The 18,228-nt window shown below is 48.7% G+C and overlaps 1 long non-coding RNA gene across 1 annotated transcript in view; it reads right to left on the reverse strand.

Moving 5' to 3' along the window:
• Positions 1-17,958, reverse strand: part of LOC144753473 (uncharacterized) — a 105,036-nt gene extending 87,078 nt beyond the window's left edge. Inside the window, exon 1 of the long non-coding RNA XR_013594375.1 lies at positions 17,907-17,958. This is a non-coding gene — a long non-coding RNA (uncharacterized LOC144753473). The remainder of the gene's footprint in view (positions 1-17,906) is intronic.
• Positions 17,959-18,228: the final 270 nt, after the last annotated feature.

Raw genomic sequence — 18,228 nt, forward strand, 5'->3', positions numbered from 1 at the left:
CAGCATGGCAGCGAAGCTCGACAAGTAAGGTGAAAGACTGGATACAGCGGAGAAGAGGATATCAGAGGTGGAGGACGAATCGCGCTCCACGACAACTAAATGTTCCGGCATGGAGAAGGTCCTCAACGTCATAAAGGCCAAGTCGGAAGAGTTGGAAGCCAGATCGAGACGGAACAACATACGGATAGCGGGTCTGCCGGAATCAACCAACACAGGCCGTATGGAGCCATATGTGGAGCAACTGTGCAAAGACTTGTTTGGCGCTGATAATCTATCGTCCATCTTCATTATCGAACGGGCACACAGGTCCCTAGCCCTGCAGCCTAAACCGGGAGCACCACTCAGACCAATAATAGCGAGAGTCCTAAACTACAGGGATAGGGATGCTTTCCTGAGGTTGGCGTGGGAAAAAGGCGACATCCAACACCAAGGTAACAAACTGCCATTTTACCCGGACTTCACGTTTGCAGTGCAGCAAGCACGTAAGGAATTCAACGATGTCAAAGCCAAATTGCGTGACCTGCAGATCCCTTACGCCATGTTACATCCCGCTCGACTGAAAGTAACGTGGGAAGGCAAGCCAGTCTTCCTATCAACGCCCAAAAATGCGATGGACTTCATTAAGACGACGGTGACTAAAGGTAAAAAGTCGAATCGTAAAGACAGGCACACAGACTAGGACTGACGGTAAGATTGTGCTCTACACTATACTTAACAGTGAACTGTTTCCAGTCACGGATCCTCTTTTTGGAGAGAGAGCTGCTGACCTATATCCATACATTGCCCATATGGCCTTGTGACACTTAATAGCGCTGTACAAGGAGGTCAACGTGGCGAAATGTTGAGAGACGAATTAGATACGTAATGTGTTTCGTTAACTAACTGTGGAGATGCCCGGTTCCCCCTCCTTGACGTAACGGTCTGCAATGCAGAGATATATGGGCTAATAGTTCATCTCCCAAGTGTCATTTATAATTTTTGTTGGTCTTATACCTTACTTCAAAGTACCCTAAGTTTCGTATATGGGTATGAGAGACTTGAGCAGGCTTGCTGTGTGGCGGGGTGGATTGATACTGTTCGTATTCCTTGTTATCCAGCTGTGATCTGTTATCAAAATTGTAGATCTGCTCCCATCCTTCAGCTAGGATGGTGTAATGCGCCCTCGGCGGACCTCTACTAGGGCGGTCCCTGACAAGTTATGTTGTTATTCAAGTTCTTGAGGGTACAATGGCTTCGGCAGGATTGGGTTGCTGGAGTGGGTGGGGCGAGGGACAGTTGGGGTTTGTTACTTTCTGTACGACTGGGACGATTAAGACGCACCGCTGCACGCTGTCTTAGAAGAACTACTCAGGGGTCGAAAATGAATGTTGTATTTTTATGCTATACTGTGCTGAGGGTGAAAAGATCGGATACCGCTAGTTTTGGTATAAAGATCATCACACAGACGTAATGAATAGAGATAGTTTGAAGTTATTGACATGGAATGTACGAGGCCTCACAAATCCTAAAAAAGTTTGTTCAGTTATTGCCTGTCTCGACAGACATCACATTGATATAGCGCTATTACAGGAAACCCATTTAGATCCTGCATTGCGCAGATCTATTGGTACACGCTGGGCGGAATCATGCACATCAGCAGCATACTCCTCGTACTCTAGGGGGGTCATGACACTGGTTAAGAAAGGCACGGATTACAGGATTGAACGCACGATTGTAGACAAAAATGGTAGATATGTCATCTTATCGGGGAAATTGAGAGGACAGCAGATTACGATAGTTAATATCTATGTCCCAAATACTGACTCCCCGGAATTTTTCCAAGAAATCTGCGATCACCTACTAGCATTCAGCGACACTACCCTCATCTGGGGGGGAGATTTTAATGTAACCTTATGTACCACAGGAGATCGTTCAGCTACATCCATAGAACCCCATAGGAGGGCCAGGGAAAAATTGGGGGACATAATGGAGGACAGGGCACTTAGAGACATGTGGAGGGTACAACATCCAACTACACCAGGTGCGACACACGTCAACATGGCACACGCCAGTTGGTCCAGGATCGATTTCTGGTTGGGGACAGACGAAGCGAGCGGTGTTATGGGCTACAAACATCGGCACACTCCCTCGCACGCTATCAGATCACAATCCAGTGGCCCTATCCCTACATATACCTCATCATACACCTCCTCCCTTCAGTTGGCGTTTCAACGCACGAGCTTTATTAGATCCTACATATGTTACTACTGTGTCAGATGCAATTAAAGAGTACTTTCAGTTAAACGTTGGTACAGTTGAGGACCCATGTGTGGTATGGGAAGCATTTAAGGTGACACTGCGGGGGGTATGCATCAGCACCTCTGCTGGGATCCTAAAAGATATCAGGACGCAAATCACCAAACTGGAGAATAAATTGACGGCCCTAGAACGTGAATATGAACGTACGGGGCGACCAGGGATACAGGCCGAGATCAAGCAGACACTGATAGAACACCAACAATTCGCGGATAATGAATTGAAATATGTCACCAAACGACCACAAGCTCGACAGTTTGGTGAGGAAGGGCGTCCTGGTAGAGTATTAGCACGGAAAATTTGTGGGGGAAGAGGTGACTGTTACTCAAATTCGTGATGATCGCCGTGAATTACATACACGCACTGAAGATATTCTTCGTAGCTTTGTTCAGGCATACTCAGACCTTTATACCTCTCAGAAACCGGCCCCTTCACAGGAAACATTGAGTTATTTACAGGACATAGATATTGGATGGCTATCGGACCATCAAAGGGAATACCTAGCGCAACCCATAACTGTCGAAGAGGTGACCGAAATATTACTGGCCCTCCCTAATGGTAAGGCGCCAGGGTCTGACGGGTTCACATGTGAGTTTTATAAAAAATTTGTAGACTTGATCGCCCCCCATATGGTCGAAATGTATGGCGCGGCCTTTGACCAAGCAACACTGCCCCCATCCCTACGGGAGGCAGTGATAGTAACTCTCCTAAAACCGGGTAAACAACCGGACCTCTGCGATTCCTGTTGTCCCTTTTAAATGTGGACTCAAAGATATTGGCTAAATTGTTGGCAGAACGCCTGCAACCCCTGATGACTAATCTGGTCCTACCGGACCAAACAGGGTTTATCCCTACCAGAGACACTTCTCACAACACCAGAACGTTGTTTGCATTGTCCCACTATCTTACACCCCAAACCAAAGCAGTGGAGGTAATGCTTGACGTGGCTAAAGCCTTCGATTCCATCGAATGGTCTTATATCCAAACGGTTTTGCAGAGAATGGGATTCCCGATACGTTTCATAACCTGGGTAACATTGCTCTACACGAACCCAAAGGCTAGGGTGAGAGTGAATGGGTACATTTCGGACTCCTTCAGTATTGCTAGGGGGACGAGACAGGGATGCACGCTGTCTCCATTGATATTTGCACTAGTCTTAGAGCCCCTTGCATGCATAATTAGGCAGACCCATAACCATTCAGCACTGCACTCCCCTAGTAGACCCTTACACATTTCGTTGTATGCTGACGACATGCTCTTGTATGTGCGCGATCCTGAACAAAACCTTAGCCCATTATTGCGGGAATATGTAAAGTTTGGCCGCCACTCCGGGTTACAAATCAATTGGGAGAAATCACTAATCATTCCCCTTACTGACTCCACCGTCCCCTTTGTCCCTGACTTTCCACTGGACTGGCAGTCCGGCCCTACAAGATACTTGGGAATCTGGTATAGTCGCGACCCCGAGGAAGTGGTGAGGACAAACTATGGTAGAGTACTCACTGAGCTTGAGGAAAAAGTGTTCAGATGGATACAACTTCCGCTATCCCTTGCGGATAGGATAGCGATAGTCAAAATGAATGTTCTGCCTAAGTTCCTCTATTTATTTAATAACATACCGATCACGCCGCCCAATGCTATCTTCAAATATATAACATCCTTGGTGCTAAAACTGATCTGGGCAGGTAAGCAGGCACACATTGAACTACGCACACTGACGTTACCCTACGACAGGGGCGGTTTTTGTGTGCCAGATTTTAGACTCTACTATTTGTGCGCGCAAGCCAAATACGCAGCGCACTGGTACCACCCCACCCCGTACTTGATGCACGTAACAGTTGAGGAAGGGGATGCACTACCAGTACCACTCACTGCAATTGTGACGCATGAGAGACCGCCTTTGCACGCAAGGGACATAAATACAATAGACACCACTAACCGAGCGTGGAAGGCACTAGGGAAAATGGCTCACAAACTGCCGTTATATGCTCCGGCACTACCACTACAACACCACCCTACTCTATCAGTGGCGGCAGAACAGGTAGGCATGACCATACTGAAGACTGTAGGCATTACTAAGTTTGGGGATCTCTATCATGATGGCACCTTTAGCAGAATGGAAGACCTGACTTATATAAGCAACCCCACACTTCTCTTCCGCTTCACATATTATAGACTGCAGAGGGCAATTCGGGAACTATACACGATCTACCCAGCAGAGCCACCTACACTGCAGACATTGCAACTGATTATCGAGTCCTCTAACACTTCACATCTGGTCTCTAGACTGTATAGAACGGCTCAAAGCGAAATCCCACACACTTCAGACAAAGCATTGCAGCGATGGAGTGCATTTTTACCAGAACCACTAACGGAAAAGGAATGGTCAACAGCCTGCACGATCCTTAAACTACTAACCCCAAATGGAAACCTCCGACTCACGCATTTGAAATATTTACACCAAACATACCACACACCACTGAGACTCCATAAATTTGGGTTGCGTGAGGATGCCCGGTGCAAACGTTGTGGATATGGCGAGGCGGACTTTGTACACCTCGCATGGTATTGCCCCAAAATACAGGCATATTGGAAAGCGGTCACGGATCTGCTTAGTAAAATGGTGGGGATTGACATAGGGTGTATAGCGAAAGTATGCTTGCTGGGTCTGTTATCCAATGTGAAAGCGGGGAGACGCAAGTTCTGTGCTGTAGCACTACTACTAGCTAAGAGGCAGATCTCCAGATGCTGGGAGGGAACCACTGTACCGAACCTCAAGGCCTGGATTAATGACATGACATATTGCAGAGACAATTTGCTCACGTATGAAGAAGACTTACCCAGCAGGGCACGGCCCAAAAACTATTGGTGCTATCTGTCAGACTATTTACTCACACTTGATGTGGAAGAGGATGCTGTACAACAGGTTGTAGAAAACTAGGGGTTGATATGACACCACAGAAACAGACCGCTCTAAGCACAACTGAATAGAGTAGACCTCACTACGGCAAAATTACAGATATGTAGTACAAGGGTGGCGACAGAGTGCTGTATTATCCTGGTATGTCTTATAGTTACTGTTATGTTGAATTTTCGTCTACATGCAAAAATGTACAAATATGAAGTCGACCATACACGACATGAACAAAGGAAAATGTTTCGCACATTACACGACCACATCGCTGTTACAGACTATGCCGCCGGACCCCCGGGTTGTCGGCTGAATGGCTGTGGAGAGGATAATCCTGTTTACTTATCAACTGCGGCCGGCCCCAGGGTTGTAGGCCACTGGCTGTGTACATGTGTGCAACTCTATACAAATAAAGCTTTTGTTGAACTTCAAAAAAAAAAAAAAATTTAATCAAAATACGGCAAGTCTCACTAATCTTGTGAGATCTTACGAAGCAATGCTTGTGCTTCGTCTATATCAGTCTAAAAGGGGGTGGTGATGGACGGAGCATCTGAACCAATCAAACACTCACACCCAGTCAAAAGATCTGGGTTTGATCCATCACCGTTCTTTAGCCCACTCTGCCACCCCAGTTCAGACATGGCTATATGCAAATCAGTCTGACCCTGTGCCTCATGGGAGCAGTCCAGCCCGAACTGCCAAGCCATGCCTTCCCTGGACCGGAAACAAGCCTCCGAGGACCGGTTTCTGGCATTCCAGCCGTCTTCAGCCCGGCTTGCTTGAATCCAGTGGCAAAGTGAGCAAGGGACTCACGTCTGAGCATACCCTGCCACACTTATGGCGGCCAAAGCGGTACAAAAGGGGGTGGTGATGGACGGAGCATCTGAACCAATCAAGCACTCACACCCAGTCAAAAGATCTGGGTTTGATCCATCATCGTTCTTTAGCCCACTCTGCCACCCCAGTTCAGACATGGCTATATGCAAATCAGTCTGACCCTGTGCCTCATGGGAACAGTCCAGCCCGAACTGCCAAGCCATACCTTCCCTGGACCGGAAACAAGCTTCCGAGGACCGGTTTCTGGCATTCCAGCCGTCTTCAGCCCGGCTTGCTTGAATCCAGTGGCAAAGTGAGCAAGGGACTCACGTCTGAGCATACCCTGCCACACTTATGGCGGCCAAAGCGGTACAAAAGGGGGATGGACAGAGCATCTGAACCAATCAAACACTCACACCCAGTCAAAAGATCTGGATCAAACCCAGCTGGGCTGAAGACGGCTGGAATGCCAGAAACCGGTCCTCGGAAGCTTGTTTCCGGTCCAGGGAAGGGAAGCTTGTTTCCGGTCCAGGGAAGGCATGGCTTGGCAGTTCGGGCTGGACTGTTCCCATGAGGCACAGGGTCAGACTGATTTGCATATAGCCATGTCTGAACTGGGGTGGGAGAGTGGGCTAAAGAACGGTGATGGATCAAACCCAGATCTTTTGACTGGGTGTGAGTGTTTGATTGGTTCTGATGCTCCGTCCATCACCACCCCCTTTTGTACCTCGTCTATATCAGTCAGCATATGAAATTTGCCTTTAACAAGAACTTTTAACTTTGATTGCTGGGCAATCATAGCTTGAGCGCCCTTATCTTTAAAAAGTTGAAGGATCTTTACAAATTCCTTCCTCCTCCTGGCTGCGGCAGCGGACATATCTGAAGAAATCCTGCATTTAGTGGTAGCATTAGCTGCAAATTGCCTTTGTTTAAAGGCTTTAGAAAGAATTATCTCTTTCACACGAACATCCGCAAAATTCACCAGAATAGTTCGAGGAAGTGTAGAATTTGAGAGGGGCTGCGCTGGAACTCGGTGAGCACGAGTAATCGTTAGATCTCCTTTGTATTCCGGTATAACCTCATGAAGAAAGAAGGAGGTGATCCATTGTTTCATATCTGATCCCTCAATTTTCTCGGGAACTCCAACAATTCTGAGATTCGATCTCCTATTATAGTTTTCCAAGTCGTCAAGCTTGGATTCAAGTGATTTTGAGTTTGTAGAAAGGGTTTTAACCTCATTTTTCACTTCAGTCATGTGATCTTCTAAGCCCGATATCCTGGTTTCGGCTTCTTGCATACGGGCGGGGAGGGAATACATAGATTCTTCAATTTTGCCTAAGCGTTCATTAATAACAGCAAGTTCCGTCCTTTGAAATTGCTTCATTTCCCTCACCTCACCTATTATCATATTTAGCATGTCTTTGACCGAGATCTGAAACTCTCCTGTGGTTTGGGTTTCCATCCCTAAGATCGGACTATGAGATTCAGTCAGAGGAGAGGATGCAAGATCAATATGGGACATTGCGGTGACTTGAATTCCTTTGTTCTTTTCCATTTCCTTTAAAATCGACAGGACTGGGTACCAGACCCGAGGTCTTGGAGACAAGTGTGGGAGCTCCAGCGGCCCCCACAACAGGAATCTCCGGAAAGGAACTAGAAGTCATGCCAGAATCAGACGGTACAAGAGTAAAAGACGTTGGAATAATGGATTTTCTCTCAAATAAGGGAAATTGTTTAGGAGTTTTAGGGGCTACCGGAATCATCACCACTTTAGATATCTGTGCGTCAATTTGAGGAGGAGGTTCAGTCAACTCTGTCAGCGTAGTTCCATGATTGTTGTTAGCCACCGCAAATAGCTCTGGCGCCGAATTGTTCCCTGGATTAGATTGAGTCAAGAGGGTGGAGACAGTATCCGGAGACTCCTTCTCCTCTTCCCCAGAATTTTCAGAGATATCAGCTCCTGTGTCTGTATTTTTTGTGATATCAGCATCATCTTTTATTTGCTGGCGGCGGATTCGCGCCTTTGTGCGTGCAGTTAATTGTTTCCCCATCACCGAACTGCTTGTGCGCTAAATAGATGATCAAGAAAGAATCGAAATATATTTTTGTTTATTTTAATATTTTTATTTTTTTTATTTTTTGGGTTAAAAACTTTTATTGAGCAACAAAATCATGTGTACAGAGATGGGCCTACAACCACACGGGCTGGCCACTAAAATCGGAGCATAACACGGTATAAAACAGTGGTCGCCACTCTGGCGGCCAGGCACAATCCGGATAGAAAATGTCGCCCACAATACGGAACAGGATAAAACATTTTTCTTATTTTGAAAAACAACAAACAACAAAAACAAGGCGAAGGAGTTATACACAGAGAGTCAGCCCTGGAGGGGGGGGAAACGTCACTAAGCAGCAATACAAAGTCACAATCAGTAGGCTAAGTCAAGGCGGGGGGACAGCGGGGAGGTCAATCAAACCAAAGGACAATATACAAAAGTTCAGGAACGCCAATCTAGGGTGACAAGGGAATATCAGGGGCCTCCACCAGGGGAGGAGCACAAATACAGCAAACCAAAGGACAATATACAAAAGTTCAGGAACGCCAACCTAGGGTGACAAGGGAACATCAGGGGCCTCCACCAGGGGAGGAACACAAATATCCCCGCGATAGGCATTCCACTGACACCAGATCTTCGTCCATGCCCTAGGTCTGCCCCTGGCTGTGTAGACAGTCTTTTCACGGAACATAGACCAGTCCATGTTTTCTTCCCACACGGAGACAGTGGGGGGCCTGTGCGAGCCCCAAAGTTGCGCTATGTCCCGTTTCGCCACCATATACCCCAGGGTCGCCCACCTGGTTTGGGCCACAGAACAATCGGTAGGTTCCCAAACATTCAACAAACATCTCCTTGCCTCCGGCACCAGGGCAATTCCAGTCACAGCAGCCATCACCGCAAGTACCCCCGTCCAATAGGCAGCCACCCTCGGACACTCCCAAAGAATGTGGAGAAACGTGGCACTCATCCCACACCCATGCTTGCAGAGGCCATCCGGGGAAAAACCCATCACAACCAAACGAGGACCAGTAACATACACCCGGTGGAGGATCTTGAGCTGAACAAGACGGAGACGGGCCGGAATGGCGACCTCCTTCGGAGAAGATAGCGCCAATTGCCAATCCTCGTCATCCAATTCCAGCCCGTCGCCGACCCATGCCTCCCGAAGTCGAACGAGCAAGTCTGTGCGATTGTGAATAAGCTTCTTATAAATCAAGGAGATAGTGCTATCAGGGATATGGCCGTCCAGGATACGATCTTCGAGGGGGGAGGACTCGGGGACCACGGTACCGGAAGGCAGAACAGAAGTGAGGGCATGACGGACCTGTAAATATCTAAAAAATTCCCTATCACTCAGGTCATAATCATTCCGAAGGGCCTCGAAGGACTTTACCGTTCCATTCGCACACACGTCACCCACTCTACAGATCCCAATCATGTCCCAGCGGTCAAACCCCTTCGTTGTCCACAGACATCCCAAAAGCTCAGACGCGAAAAGCGGAGTCACCAGCGTCAATCGTTCATCCCACCCTAAGCTCACATTCGCAGCGCGCCACACACGAACCGCGATTCTAGTCGGTCCCGTAAGGTGGAGCCCAGACGACCTAGAGTAAAGCGCTCTATTAAAGTCACCACCCGGTAGTTGAAGTCTGTCCATTTCAAAAGCCGGATCCGGACCCGGGGAATACATCGAATGGTTAATGGCAGACAGTTGCGTAGCCCAATAATATCTCCTGATATCAGGAAGTGCTATGCCCCCGTCATACCAAGGGATGGTGAGCTTCGCAAGTGCAATACGTGGGCGCCCGTCCCAAATCAGTTGCCTTTGTAGACTCTCGACCTCACGGAAATAAGTAGCGGGGATATCGTCATAGCAATTCTGGAGCGCGTAAAGGAATCGCGGCAAGGACATCATCTTGAAAAGGGCGGCCCTGCCCAGCGGAGACAAGGGTAATTTACGCCAGCGAGCCACGTCCAGCCTCAATCTATGAAACGGGGGAAGGAGATTACGTTCAAATCTGAGCGACGAATCCAATGTAATAAAAACCCCCAAGTATTTGAAGCCGGACTGAACAACCTGGATGGGAAATCTATTCGGCAACGGGGGCAGATCACCCGAAATAGCATAGATGCAGGATTTAGCCCAGTTTATAATCAAACCAGAATTCTTACCAAACGAGGCGAGAACGTCAAACAGGACATTCAAAGATTTACGCGGGGAAGTAAGATAAAGAAGAATGTCGTCCGCATAAAGCGAAACACGGTCCTCAAAATCTGGGGACCAACGTATACCCTTGAGAGAAGGTTCCCAGCGAATCCACGCAGCTAGCGGCTCTAACGCGAGAGCAAAAAGTAGTGGAGACAAGGGGCACCCCTGTCTGGTCCCCCTACCAAGGGGAAAGGGAGCCGACACTCTACCGTTAACCACGACCTGTGCCAGGGGGTCGGTATACAGCAGCTTCACCCACCCGATGAACCCCGGGCCAAAACCAAACTTCTCAAGAGCCGCCCAAAGGTAGGGCCACTCTATCGTGTCGAAGGCCATCGAGGCATCCAATGAAGCCAAAATGGCCGGCTCCGTCAGAAGCCCCGCCCTCGCGATGGCTCCATGAAGGCGACGCAGATTAAGAGCTGTGTTACGGTGCGGGATAAATCCGGATTGGTCCGGATGAATCAAGTCACTAATGACCGTTAGGAGGCGAGTAGCCAGGACCTTGGCAAGAACCTTAGGCTCGACATTTAACAGGGAGATGGGTCTATATGACGAACAAAGATCCCGGGGCTTACCATCTTTAGGAATTACCACAATCGTGGCCAGACGCTGGTCATAAGGGAGAGCACCCCGCTCACGGGACTCCGAAAACATTGTTCGAAGATAGGGCGCAATCCGATCAGGGCGCAGTTTGTATAACTCGATTGGCAAACCGTTCGGGCCCAAAGCCTTGCCCGAACGGAGAGAGCGAATAGCAGTCGCGATTTCGTCCGTAGAGAACGGGGCCTCCATGGAGGACCGCTCCAAGTCGGAGAGGCAGGGCAAAGCTATGTCGCGCAGCAAGAGGCGAGAGTCGTCTTCGTCCCTTACCGACACTGAGGAGTAAACCGCACGAAAGTAGTCCGCAAAACATTCCACTATTCCAACCGGGTCCGTCACCCGCACACCATTCAAAGTCTGAATCACAGGCACCACTCGATTCGCCCTCTCTTTCTTGTCCAACCAGGCAAGTAACTTACCCGCTTTGTCCCCAACATCATACAGACGACCCTGTTGCTCCCTAAACATCATTTTGGCCGCATCTGTGACCAGAGACTTATAGGCAAATTGCTTCAGACCCAGGGCATGGAGTTTGGCACGAGTGACACCCGATTCCAGGTCAGCTTCCATATCAAGTATTTCCATCTCAAGATCCACCACCTCCCGATTCCTTGCCTTTTTGGTTTCAGCAATAAGGGACAGAGCCTGCCCATGAATTACTGTCTTAAAAGCCTCCCATAGGGACACAGCAGAAGAGACAGACCCCTCGTTATCCAAAAAGTAATTGTCCAGGGACGTAATCAATTGACCACGGGTCTCAGGGGAGGCCAGTTACCAAGGGTTGATAGGAGCCACCCGGCCCACCGCCTCCACCCCCACATCGAACCAGAGCCAGAGCGGAGAATGGTCCGAGATGCCCCGGGGGAGGTGCCTAATCTCCCGGACAGCCGACGACTGTTCAGCTGGCATGAGGAAGTAATCTAATCTAGACAAACTCCCATGGGCCCCAGAGTGGAAAGTATACTGAAGTTGAGTGGGGTGCATGAGTCTCCAGCAGTCCACCAAACCAAAGGTATCCAAAAAGCCACCCAGCCATAAATGGGTCGAAGGAATATCCCTAGGGGGGTAACGATCACTCTGACCAGAGAGAACAGAATTAAAGTCACCAGCCATGAAAAGAGCACCATCAGGGAGTCCCAACAAAACTCGGCCCAAATCAGAGAAGGTGGAGGTCTGCAGGCCAGGGGGCACATAGACAGCGAACAGGGAAAGGGTCTTGCCCTCATATCGTCCCACGAGGACGGCATAGCGCCCCGATCATCGAGGATCACATCATCTATTGCAAGGGGAAGAGAAGCCCGGACAAGGATGCCCACCCCCCTAGAACCCGTTGTAAACCCTGAGTGCGCAACATGACGATAGCCCCACCTATTCATCGCACGACAAGTGTTGCCCACTAGGTGTGTCTCCTGCAGAAAGACAATATCGGGAGACAAACGTCGCAGGCATCGCAACACCACCCCTCGCTTTATACGATCCCCTTGACCATTGACATTCCATGAAATAAACCTCAACCCGCTACCCCATCCCACGAAGTAATGCAGAAACCACCCGCCAATGAGCATGACACTGAAAGTACAAATAGCAAAATAGAATCGCCTTGAAAAAACAAAACACAAACTACAAACGCCCCAACAACCCCCCCCCCCCAACACCCCAGGAAACACCCCCCGCCCTGCACCCCTGCAATAGACAAAAAAGCCACCCCAACATGCAGTGTGCCTGTCGCCCAGAAACCCCCATTCTACAAAAAGACCCCATAGGAGGAAAAGGCCCTGTCCCACCCGCCACCCCGACAAAAATAAGGGGAGAAGAGAGTACACAGAAAACAAATCACTCAAATACAGAACCCAAGAAGAAATTACATAATACGGAAACCGGGGCCCAAATAACAAGTTCAACTCTCCACGCCACCCTCGGCACCACCCGGGTGCTCGGTGGGATCAGCGAAATTAGGCCGGTCCGGCAGAGAGTACAGCCAGTCATTTACCGAATCAGGTCGATCAAAGAAAAGGGTCAGTTCATTGTACTCCACTCGCAGCCTGGTAGGAAAAAGCATGGCGTATCGCAGACCCAGGTCCCGAAGACGCTTCTTGACTCCACGGAAGCCCATTCGCTGCCTCTGCACCAGCTGTGAGAAGTCCGGATAGAAGTTCACTGTGGCATTTTCGAAGGCCACCGGGCCCTTAGCTCTCGAGGCCTGCAGGATAGCGTCTCGGTCCCTATAGTAAAAAAGTTTTGCGACAATGGGCCTCGGCGGGGCACCCGGCTTGCCCTGGCCACCGGGAACACGATGGGCACGTTCCACCGCAAAGAATTTGCTCAATCCGGATGGAGAAAGGTAGTTTTGTATCAAGTCCTCAACCAGGAGATCAACAGAATGCGGATCAGGATTTTCCGGGACACCAATAACACGGACATTACAACGCCGTGCCCTGTTTTCAAAATCCTCCAAGCGCTGAGTCATGAAATCGTTCACCTTTCTGAGGTTTCCGATCTCCGTCTGTATCTCCGAGACGTCGGCCGTGAGGCTAGATGACTTGAGGTCCAATGACTTCACCTTCTCATTGGTTTTAGATAAGTCGGCCCGAATCAGGTTCACATCAATAGCCACAGTGTCAATTTTGTGGGCCAGAGCTTCATACTGTTGGCCGATGGTTTCTCTCATACCTGAGATGGCGCCCATGATGTCCTGCAGGGACGGCTCCGCCGAAGCCTCCGAAAAGTGCCCCACTGCACTCTGGCCAGACAAGGCGGCACCGGGGGACACCTTCGACTGTGTGTACCGGTCCATGATATTAGACTTGACCGGGCCCCCGCGAAGGGGCGTCTTGGTCTTCCGCCGCTCCTGGTCCCCCCTGCCAGTCATATCGGAGACCGCGTCCCCACGGGACCCACGCGACCTGGTGAAAAGGGCCACAGGAAGACAGGGCGCCGGAGCCAGAAGTCAGCAGCGAGGGCAAGACGAGGTGCGAGACGGCCCAGAGGGACACGAAGCAGACAAAAGGCTCAACTGCGATCTCGCGCCGCTGGACTCAGTACCGGCCAGACACCTCCGTTGGAAGACAGAGCCTGAGTCAGAATCGAAACCGAAAGTTAAGAGGGGGACCCATGAGTCGAGTCCCCCTGCCGCTGTTGTTCAACTCCGACACGGCAACAGAGCCCCACCAAGGCCCGGGCGCGCCACCAAGGCGGGCCCCGAGAGCTCGAGTCGATGTAGCTTCGGTGCCCCTTGTCCAATTCAAAATCCGAAAACAATATTAAGATCAGCCCAGGTTCCTCTCCATTAATCCTTGTGAGAAATCAGGATATGTTCAGGATATCATGCCGGGAGTGGCGGGGGTCCGGAGAGCGCTGTGCTCACGCGGCCATCACGGATGCCCGCCAAGCTCCTCCCCCTATTTTAATTTTTGAGAGTATATCCGTTGAATGGTGATAATGGAAAGTCCAGATTTATAACCCCCAACTGCTGCTCTCTCAGCGCCTGTCCGCTGCTAGTGCCGCAAGGGATGCTGGAACTTGTAGTTAACCCAAACTGCGGCCGTTGCCTGGTTGTATGCAGCTTCAGCGGCAGGGGAAAGTCTCAGCGCGGCAAAAGAGCAGACTCCAGGGACTGTATGCGGACAGTATGCAGACAGTACAAAAAGTAGAAGAAGAAGCAGGCAAGAGGCACACACTGCGAGCGTTGTCAGCAATAGCAGTTCCTTCAGTCCCACACTAATACAGTGTGTCCCAAGTCCGTTTAGAGTGGGGAGCCGCACACCTCACATCTCCAGGTGAAACAAGCTCAGTCTCGGGCTCAAGCCTAGTCTCAGTCTCTCTCAGGGCTTGTCTGCTGTGAAGGCCGCAAGGAGTGCAGGAACTTATAGTTGACCCCAACTACAGCCGCTGCCGCTGCCTGCCTGTTTGTATGCAGTGTATCACAAGTCCGTTGAAAGGCATGCCGCTCACCGGATTTTCTAACCTCCAGCTGCTGCCCTCTCAAGGGTTCTATAAAGGTGGATTATTGGATTAGTGGTATTTATCTGCTATAAATCTGCTACGAAGATCACAAGGACAGCCACAAGGAACTTGGGCCCACATGCATCATTGTGTCTTTTTGCATTTCTTAATTTGCGAAAAATAAGGAATCGCAAATTAAGAAATGCAAAATGATATGCATCAATATTTTCGGTATTCTTGTGGGATTCGGTAAAAATCGCATTTTTTACCGAATCCCAAAGAAATACCGATTTCTTAACTTAATTTTCGCAATTCCCATTGATTCCTATGGGCCAAAAGGCCCATAGGAGTCAATGGAAATTGCGAGTGGCACTTAGAAAATTTCATGGGTGCAGGGGGGGGTCCAAAGGACCCCCCCATGCACCCCTGAAATGTACTTTTCAGCATAAGTTACATACACACATGTCCTAAGGACATGTGTGTGTGTAACTTTACAGTTTAAAAAATGCATTTTTGTGCATATTTAATCAATTTCGCAATTTACCACGAAGTTGAACTTCGTGGTAATTTGCACTTCCAATTTAAAAAAAAGCATATTTTTCTATAATGATGCATAGCATTTAAGAAATCGCACAATTGCGATTTCTTAAATGCTAATGCAATTTTAGAAATCGTAAAAAAGATGCGACTTCTAAAATGGCATGATGCATCCCAACAAGCACTTTTGCATTCGCAAACGGCCGATTTTAAGGAATCGCACCGTCTGCGACTGCAAAAATGCTTGATGCATGTGGGCCTTGGAGTTCACCCAAAATACTGTCTGATTATATGCAGCTTCGGCAGCAGGGGGAGACTCTCAACGCGACAATAGAGCTAGTTCAAGCGCCGGCATGCAGACAGTATGCAGAGGATACGAAAAGCAAAAGAAGAAGCAGGAGATACACTCATTCTCAGCGTTGTCAGCAATGGGAGTTTCTTCGATCCTGCCCTGATACAATGTATCCAAAGTCCGTTTTGAAACGCTGAGCCGCTCACCTCACATCTCTATGTAGAACAGGCTCAGTATCAGTCGATCTCCCTGTCAGCGCGGCTACCGGCTACCGATGGGAACAACGGGGATTCAACGCCGATTCAGCAAGCGCACATCCAGCAGCGGTCAATCCGCCAACCCGCAGCAGTCGCCATCAGCAGTCGCCATCAGTCTCGAGGTGAGGGGGAGGAGCCAGGAACAGGAAACCCCGGGCTACGTGGAGGCGTGGAACTCCACCGTAGCGGCCCTTTCTTTGAGGGCTCAAGTGTGCAGCCCTAATGTGCTGCTTGAAAGGACACTTGTGAGTACGTAAGAATTCTTTCAGACACACAGGGTTGTTACTGAAAATAATCAACTCATCTTGCTAAAAATAAGCTTTTTATATTTAGATCCACTAAATATAAAATATTTTTTTAAATCTTTGTAATGCTTCCTACTCGAAACAGGCTATGAAATGGACATGCATAGTCATTCTGAAAGTGTTCAGCATGCTTTTTAGCCTACCGAAGACCAACATCTGCTTTGGATATTTCGTGGAAAATTAGTTTGTGTCTTTTTAAAAATAAAAAAACCTTCACTGTAACCTAAGAATTTAGTTTATTTGCACGAAAAGAAACTCAAGTCTAGACTCACAGATATTAACACAGAATGATATCCACCAAAATGCGGAGAAATAGAAACACCCATTTATGCAGAAACAGATTCAAAGCCTCAAAAACACAATGACACAAACAACCAACAGAAACATACATAGCCACACACAAACACATAGATACGGAAATTCACACTGAAACACTAACCAATACAAACAGGTAGACTCACAGTAACTCTACCACAGGCCAAGTTTCTATGCAGCACCACTTTCAAAGTTCACCAGCCGCCACTGGGTAGGAAAGAACGGGAAATGATTAGGAAAGAAGAGGGTAGGAAAATAAAGGTGGGGAAGGGAACAGAGCACTGGATGTCTAGACAAGAGTAAGGGGTGGGGAGGTAAGGGGAAGAAATGGGACAGAATTGAAGAATGAGGACAGTTGAAGAATGAATAACGAAATTAATGGAAGGGATCAAATTGAATGGCTGGTTGGATAGGGAAGGGGAGGAAATGTTATGCAGGGGAAAGGGAAAAGAGAGGACAAGGGGTGTGTCTGGAAATAAATGAATGAGAAGGGCAGAGATGAGAAAGGACATAGGAAGGGGAAGGAATGGACGTATAGGGAGACATGGTAAGGAGGATTAAAATGTGGAGACGAGAGAGATTGAATGAAAGAAGGAATAAAGGCCAGGAAACAACAGACAGTTAGGGGAGTGAAGGGAAGTAACCGAATGGGAGAGGAAATGTAAAGGGTAGAGAAGGTGATTAAAATAGTCAATATGGTGGAGTAGGAAGGAGAGGGTCTGAGAACGGAAGGAAAGGAAGGAATTCATAATAAATGGAGTGGGAGTTAAAATGGGTTAGCCATGGAAAGGGCAGGGATGAAACAGAAGAGGGCAGGGAATACGATAGAAAGATAAGGGAAGTGGTAGGGGACGAATGGGAGGAGAGTGGAAGAGGAATGTGTGAAGGAAGGAGAGTGGCGGGAATAGGTCAGGGAAGGTGGAAGAAGGGACAAAGGAGCAGGTGACTGAACTTCATGTGACAGGAGCGGATGGAAAGTAAAGAAACGTGAATCGAAGGAAAGAGAGATTGAAACGGAATGAAATGCTATAAAAGAGTGGAGGGAGGCTTGGGGGAATGTGCGTCGGTTAGTAAGGAAGGGAAAGGAAGGAGAACAGAGCAGCTGTAGGGTTGAGAGAAGGGAAGCAAAGGGGGAAGGAAGTGGGGGGAATTAATGAAAGGTGATAGCTAGGTAAAGAGAAGGATTAGGTTGAAATGGGAACGACTGGATTAGAGGGGGTGTGCAGTGAATTGGAATCATAGGGGTGAACAAATTAAGGATTATGTTCAAAGGGGATTTCAAGTCAGTTTTCAGTTTGGTTTCGAATTTAGCTTTCAGTGTGTTACGTTTTTTTTTTGTTCCGTTTTCATTTGGTTTATTCACTCACCTTGATCCCAGCCCCTGTCCCTTCCTCGTTGGGGCTTGCCCCACATTTACGGTTCCAGCCTCTCGGTGTACCCAGCTCCAGTCACCAGTTGTGGTGTCACTTGCCCGGCGTCTTTCGGCGCTATGCACCAGCTCCCTGGTTACCAGGCTTCCGTAGCAGGGGTACGTCATAATAGTGGTCACTCAACACGTCATCATACATCACCTTTCTGGTCGATACTATTCTTTCCATGTTGAGAGGGGGAGCAGGGCAAGACGTGAACACGATCAGATTTCTTGCCGAGATCTATCTAATGTCATTAAAATGACTGGCTACGACCCTG

This window comes from Lissotriton helveticus, chromosome 5_1 (assembly GCF_964261635.1).
Source record: "Lissotriton helveticus chromosome 5_1, aLisHel1.1, whole genome shotgun sequence".
Lineage (NCBI taxonomy): Eukaryota > Metazoa > Chordata > Amphibia > Caudata > Salamandridae > Lissotriton > Lissotriton helveticus.